Source organism: Copadichromis virginalis, linkage group LG15 (assembly GCF_057382275.1).
Source record: "Copadichromis virginalis isolate Kocher_CV1m ecotype Utaka linkage group LG15, C_Virginalis_male_GT1.1, whole genome shotgun sequence".
Lineage (NCBI taxonomy): Eukaryota > Metazoa > Chordata > Actinopteri > Cichliformes > Cichlidae > Copadichromis > Copadichromis virginalis.
In genome coordinates this window covers 39,631,259-39,638,152 of record NC_140632.1, presented here as the reverse complement: position 1 = coordinate 39,638,152, position 6,894 = coordinate 39,631,259, and positions in this window count along the sequence as shown.

Here is a 6,894-nt window from a genome sequence, read left to right as displayed (position 1 = left end):
ATTTTTTTTAAATTATTTGAATATATATGAATGCTTGTGTATAAATACACAAATAATATACATATGCTTTCAATTGTGTAATTTAAGTGATCTAGGTAGCTCTGTTTTGGAAGTTCAGTTAACGTTAGAAATGTGTTTTGGAATTTGTACGTGTCTTGTCTCTAGGGGCCACCGGATACATTTATATATAAACATATATAAGTAAAACAACTTTTTTTTACATTAGTAATTCCTTTTGTGCATAATTTTATATTATTGTTAATAATAAATTAATTAAAGCAACCAAACAACCTGAAGATCTGGTTCGGAGCCGAAAGATTCGGCTCTTTCAGCTCGGCTCACTAAAAAGACCCGGAAATCCCATCACTACTAGCATACCTATCTGGCATACTTACAGTTTTTACGCTTGCATGGACCTCACGGTCAGGGGCGCCGTAAGGGGGAGAAAAGTGATGTCTAACTAGTAAACAGTAGACTAGTCAACTAGTCTTTTTTTAGTATTAAAATTATTACAATAATTAACCGTCACAATAATCAGGTTGCTTTATTTTTGGCAATAAAAAATAAAATCCAGTCACCCTCTGACCCAGCCGCCCCCCCCTCCTTATTTCATGATTTGGTTTGGTCCAGGTGCACCAGACGGAAGAGTCTCTCCATTGAAAACTTATGTCCAGTTTCAAAAAAGAAATTAAGATAGGTGGAAATTTAACTCATAACAAAGTCCATATGAAAGAAACTGCTTGACTTTCCTAGTATTAGTTAGCTTACTTCATTTCTAACAGAAAATAATGTGTTTGTGTTCCTTTAGCCAACGTGTAATTGGTGCAGGCAGATCCTCCGCACATATGTTTAATCACTAATCTGACGACCTGGTGCCACGGCAAACCTCTGGCTCAGCTGTCCCACGCATCTCCCCAAACTCACACTCATGACAGTGAACCAGCCCCACTGATATCCGAAGAAATAGGTGAGTTCAGGGTAATGTTTTTTTTCTACACACTATAAGCCAGTGTGTATTGCTCTGGATATATTTTGCACACTGCCAATGATTGTTAGGCATATAAATATATATATGTGTATATATATATATGGGCACGGCATCGATCCCACTTTATTAAATTGAAGTTTTCAGCCATGAAAGCCTTTAAACTTGTAGCAAATGTAGCAGAAAAATGGTCTTTCTCTTTTGATCTATAAGCCATTAGCCCTTCTGAATTTAGGACAGAAAACACAAAAACGCATTCACGGTTGAAAAATTCAAACCTTGGTTTAAAACAGGATATTAGTCATCCTTAGCATTGGTCTTCACCAGCCTGAGCGTTCGACTCATCCTGGTGACCGGAATGCATTTAAAATGCCAAATATTCCCAACTGCACACCTGCTGGAGGTATTGGAAAGCATAAAAGGAAATGAGAAATGAAATAGAAACAGTTTCCATCACAGGATAAATAACTTGGAGAAAAGGTTATATGAGAATTACACTGAAAAACATCAAACTAGACCTGCAAATGTAAATTTTCTTTTAATCCACTATGACCAGTTTTAAATTTCTTGCACTGAGTTGTTTCAGCTTCCTGTCACCTGCTTGCACTGTTACAAGATTAATTTCTTAATCCTTCCTAATACTTTCACTTGCAGGCATTTTTAAGACAGGCAAGTGGCTTGCCCACTGCATGGCTGTTCCAATATTAATTGACTGCTGACAACTTTTTCTCATTGATGTAATGGATTCTCCAGATTGACTGTGAGCAGACTCGTGATGCCATGTAAACTATATTGTAAAGGCTGGGGAATTAACCATGATGTATATGATCCCAATTAGTACTTATCACCATTACTTTGAGCACTGCAATCCTGTGAGGAGGATTTAAAACGATCATTGTCAGTCAGTTTGAGGGAAGTTGAAAAGTGACGCTGTCTCCTGCCCATCAGTCGGTCAACTTTAGCTGTAAGAGATATGGGGGGGAAAATGCATCGGAATAAAATGTGGTGTTAGTGCGAAAGGATAAGTCAGCATTTTCTTTCACTGTGCTGTGGCTTAATAACGTTGAGCTGCTGTGGCTGAGGGTGATGATTAGATGCAAAGGTGAAAATCTAAGATGGTGGAAAAACTAACAAACCAATATATATTCATGAGGTTAATTAGAGGATGTGCTATAATGATGCCTTTTTGTTATTGGGTTCTTTGTCAAATGGAAACTGGCACTAAAAAGTGTCAGATTGCAAATCAATGCCAATTATATCAATATATTATGAGTCAATAATATTTTTTGGTTGGTTTGTGATGTTGCTGAACTGCTGTGAATTAAAGATAACATGAGTCGTGGTGGCAGCTTTTGGGTAAATATGCACAAATTCATAATGTTGGCTGTCAGTTGTGGATCTCTTTCCGGCGGCGACCAAGACAAAGAAGTTTTCATGAAAAAAAGCATAATAACAATAGAAAGAGTTCATTTCTGTTAGTAAATTGTTCACATAATGAGTACTTGGAGGAAAACAAAGCACATTTTAACCATCACGAAAGCCTAATCATAGCTCGCAGAGCACAGCGTTGCTGCTAAAACGGTGTATTAATATCACGGATATCACATTTTGTGAAGTGATTTAATTGTAAGTAAATAAATACAAGATTAACATTTTAGTCAGCATTTCGACGTATTTGTTTAAGATTTGATTATATTCATCATGCAGTAAATAAAACGGCGATACTTTATTTCTGTAGCTTTTTCTTTTTCTTTAAGCATCTCTGATTCCTCGCAGATGTTAAATTAAGCCATTAATCAGATATGTTTCTGGTGGAGGTGGGAATTTTAAAATAAATAAAACACACGCTGATTGCTCACTGATTTACTATTGTGTTTCACAATTGGTGTTGTTATATCACTTTCAACCATCAAGTGGCTTGTAAACCAGCTCATGCCCAAATCATGCACGCGAGCAGCATTTCAGGGCTGTATAATCACCTTGCTTATTATTCAGAGTAGTCTATCCAGTGTTGATTAATGCTTCTGAGCAAATATGTACAGAGGGCCTGGTTAATCTGCAGCACTGTTTTAATCAAGTGGACCTTTGTTTTTGTCCAGCCGTCTAGTTTGTCCAGCAGACGTAGGCTCTCACACGGTCGTTACGTATCGCTCACAGCACAGAATTTCTGCAGAGTAAAATTTTTGTTTGGCTTGACTGCTTTCTACTTCCACCCACTCTCCTCTGTAACATCACCCTTTACCTCTTCCCTTACTCATCTGTCTGTATGTTTCCTCCCTCCTCTGTTCGGAGACTAGCCACTAATCCTCGGAGCATTTTATCATGCAGTGGTGACAGTGGGTACTCCTGTCAGCTGACCTGACCCCAGCGGACCTCTGCCGCTATCGACCAAGTGACCCAGTGTACTGCTGAGGGAAAACAACATTTCCTGCAACTGCAGAGGGGTCCCCGAGCAGCGAGAGAGGAGCCGGCAATGTGACTGACACAGGGTGACAAACACTTTGAACTCAGACAACAGGAAATTAATGCATGGAGCGCCGCTCAAGGCACAGCGCATTGCATGCGGCACACTTAAATTGACACGTCTATCCAGATGACACATGTTGATACTGTGGCTGTGGCCTCAGTTTCACTTGTGAGTCTCTGCATCTGGTTCTCCTCCAATACTGCTGGCACACTGGCCACATAAAGACAGGCCCTGCAGATACTGGAGCCGCCCTGTGAATACAAATGTAAGTGGCTTAGTCTTTTTTTTATTTTTTGCATCCAAAAACAAATCTCAATATGGCATCAGCAACTTGAAACTCAATGTGAAAATAGGATTGGCATTTGTGCTACTAAATGACCCCATTTAAAATCACTGAATGCAGGGGTTGCAGTTAGCTTGTGTGGGCAGTGATGGTATCTGTTATTTTAGCCTGGGGGGAGGGGGGGGGGGGGGGTTCTGGAATTTAAGTGCTTAATCTTGTCTGCCTACTGAACCAAAAAGAAAATCTGTTTGTTAGACTACATCTACATGATGGTGTCTATTTTTTAAACTGCAGGTTTTGTGTGGAAGCAAATTGTGTCCTGTTGTAGGTGGTTTCAGTGGCGACATTAGCCATCAATGAAACAAGAAGGTATAAATAGATTCATCTCACCTTCTTCCCCCTATTCCAGTTGAGCCATTGAGAACACTGGGTATCAAAGTCAAAACATGGTTGTTTGAATGGCTGCTATGTCCACTAGTCCACATGACTTCACAGCCACACAGTATCCGATCTCCAGTGGCCAAGCTAACGTACAAGGGCAGAGACTCATTTTACTGTTGGACACAAAACAAACAGAGACATTTCCCGCAATTCCTGAAAAGGGACATCAAAGGTTGCGCCCAAAGTGCAGATGTGTTAAGAGTATATACCTATACCAGTAAGCTTTTATGCATTCGATTACCTAAATTTCCTGTATGCCATGCCCACACCACTGTTTTAGATAACTGGTGTCAGAGCTATGTAGTATGAACATGCCTTTACACTTTTCCACATGATTTCTTCTTCCTGATCTTAATCTCAATATTGCACTGCTGACATACATAAATATTTGATTTTTTTAACGTTTCTTTCAAGTTGCACCAGCCTGACTGCATTTAAAGCACAAAAAATTCAGCCATCCAGCTGTTCTTCCTTTATCAGCCGAAGAACTGACTTCACCGAGCTACCCAGTCACAGCTGTGAGCCATAACGTCGAAGTGAGTCGTAATGTGGTTCATACTTGATATCACCTTCAAGCTGAAAAGCCCTGATGTACTCAAGACAACACAACCATCGAGCATCTGTTGGAATCCCCCAGGCTCTGCTTTAACTTAGTTGAAGAGTACATATGCAGCGAGGAAATATTGCATTTCCCCAAAAGCCAGACAGCAAAATGAACATTTGCCATAATGATTGCATTACAGTGTAGGCTTATGCATTTAATTACAACATCAGGCCTGAGTCGCTTATTAAAATGATATGAAAGCGAGGACCTTTGCAGCCAGGCTGTACACAAAGGGTAAAACGAATCAATCAGGTGGAGGCACGAGCGTATTCCATTACACTTATTGAAATACATTCATAATAAAAGTCTATTTCCAGGGCTTTTGCTAGAACATGTAATAGGCACCATTCATAGAGCTGAGTGTCAATACTATGATTATCACAAATAAGCGCAAAGTAATTTATCCTTCTGAATTAACGGAGAAATGACTTGGAAGGCGGAAGCGTGCCTGACATTAGACCATCTGATCATTTATGATTGTTGGGGATCTGAAACCCCAGCTCAGGTATCATTAATTGCTTGTCCTCCCTTTTTCAGTCAACATAATGCTTTTCTCTGTTCCTATCTGCAATGTGATCCATTGAATCTGAGATGTAATTTACATGATTGACAAGACATTTTATTGTCGTTTCAGACATAAGAAGTTTAAAGAGAGGCTTTAAAGGTCATGCCAGTAATTTCATCAGCTAAGAAATGTACTGTGGGTAGATTTCAGGGCTTTCCTCTAAGGATGCAACAATGGCACTGCATATAATAGCACCATCCAGCCACTAGCAAAAGTAATGTGTTGGGCTTGGTTTAAAGTACAGAAACGACTCGGACACCCTTTATTTATATTCTTGTACAATGATGACAATTGAAACATTTCACCAGTGCCATTCTAAACTGTGGCCCTTTACTTTAAGGTGTATTTGCACATAGTCAGGCAACAAAGTAGCTCCGTGTGCCGTTATTGGCCAAGAGTAAAACGAGAAAACAAAAGATGTTGATATGAATCAGAGAAGTGCGATGGATTCCTAGAACTGCATTCTCATTTTAATAAAATGAAATCAGATTAGATCTCACAACACTTCACTCATGCTATATTGAAACTGACCTACAGTTCAGTCGACATTAAATTATAGAGCATACTGTATATTCATTTTCTCTGATGGCTTTATTTGTTCTTGTTTTATTGCTTTAGGTCAGACTATTCTGCATTTGAACACATGAACTAACTGATTATTCATTAATAAAACAAGTGACCTGAACCCAAATCATTTCATAAACAACTAAATTTCTTTGCTTTTTCAACACTTGTTGGGCATACTCTGAAAAATACAGGCTGCTTTGCTTGTATGGAAAATCCTTTCTCTTTCTGTTCTCTTTCACAGCAAAGAGAAGTGGAGCAAGCTGTGCGTTTTGCTCTTATAACCAGATATTTGACTAAGACAAACTACTACACAAATAGGACAATGACAACACAAAGGCAATCCGAGTAATATGACAAAGATCACAGACGAACAAAAAAAAATGTTCTTCGAGGTTATGCTCGCGCACAGTTCCTGGGACCCTGTGGACCACTTGCCCAGGATTAGCATGACAAGGTTCCATTGCAAAGGCCCCTCTGAATCTTAATGAGAAACTACAATCCAACAGAGACATTCATAATATATTTTATATCTTCTCTTCATAGCCTCCTTGCACATTTGCCACCAGCAAGGAAACTCAAAATCAATATTCAGCTGGAATGCACACCAAGGTTACCCCCCCACTTCTGTTTACCAATTATAAATATAGTAATGAGCCTCAAAAATGTAATGCATATTTTACAAAAAGATTCCAACAGTTACAATTTTATATTAACACGTATGTAATGTTTTCATCAGTACTGCATTACATTACCATGCAGTTAGGAATGTAGTTATTATTGCTATTATTATTATTATTATCTGCTCAGACCTTTGATTATGATGGCATTGAATATTTCTCTGTGCAAACACGAGTACTTTATGGCGGCAGTGTTTTTAAGTGTTATCATTTTTTTGCTTTAGATATCCGAGTTGTCTTACTCACTCTGATTTAAGTTACGGGAAAATGTGCTTTGTTTTGTCTCTGTGAATATCCTGGTTAGA